The sequence below is a fragment of the Poecilia reticulata genome, linkage group LG22 (assembly GCF_000633615.1).
Source record: "Poecilia reticulata strain Guanapo linkage group LG22, Guppy_female_1.0+MT, whole genome shotgun sequence".
In the NCBI taxonomy this organism is placed as follows: Eukaryota; Metazoa; Chordata; class Actinopteri; order Cyprinodontiformes; family Poeciliidae; genus Poecilia; species Poecilia reticulata.
In genome coordinates this window covers 5,570,300-5,571,254 of record NC_024352.1, presented here as the reverse complement: position 1 = coordinate 5,571,254, position 955 = coordinate 5,570,300, and positions in this window count along the sequence as shown.

Sequence of the window (955 nt, the reverse complement as noted above, 5' to 3'; positions counted from 1 at the left end):
TCCCAATGAAATACTTTGACATTTTATTCTGCAGCGTGACAAATAAAGGCTGAAGGGGTGGGAACCCGTCCGCAGTGCGCTGCCCTCTGTTCCTCACGAGCATGTTCTCGTCATTATTCATTTAATCATAGGCATGTAAATAACCTTTGTAAATAAAAACAAAATCATTTTAAAAGAGAGTCTAGCAAGGCTCCAGGCAGTGGTACTCGCACCTTTTATCTCCGTAGCTCGGAGGTGAATCTCACTGCGCCGATGATGAGCCATCTATTCTCGGTCCTGTCACAGAGAGACCGTCAGCTGATGAGATCTATCCTGAATCCATCTCGTGTGTGTGCGTGCACGGGGGAAGGAGCGCGAGGGGGTCAGGGCCACATCTGGCCCCCGAGGCTGGCAGACATTCGTCTTCATCCGTGTGGACAGGCCTGTGCCTCTCGCAGCTCCGCTGTCGCTCTCGTCTTTGGGAAAGACAGTGACACCCCAAAGCAGGAAGGAGAAGGTCTCAGCGCGCTCCGACAAGGCGAGGAGGAAAAGCGCACAGCAGTCGTGGTGAGGCGTCGGCACTGGCAGCTAGGTCCAATCAGGCGTTTTCCACAGCTGAATGAGAGAATCAAGGATTTCTCAAACATGCATGAAAGAATCAAAGCGACACTCCAGGTATGTTTTTGATGAGGGAATAACGTTACAGCATGGTGCAAAGCTCAAAAAGTTGATTTTACATGATACCAGTCCTTTAACAGTGAATTGAGGTGAATTTTCACACCAATCCCACCTCAACGTTTGAAAAACTTAATCTTGGTCTCGTCTGATCAGATCACACAGATTTAGAGTAACGGACAGTAAAGCTTAGTAAACGCCACATGGTTACGTTTGTGATAGTAGAATAGAACAGGATTTTTTTTTTTTTCTCGCTTCACTTCCAAAACCAACTGGTTGGGAGAAAGCATCGGATGGTTGC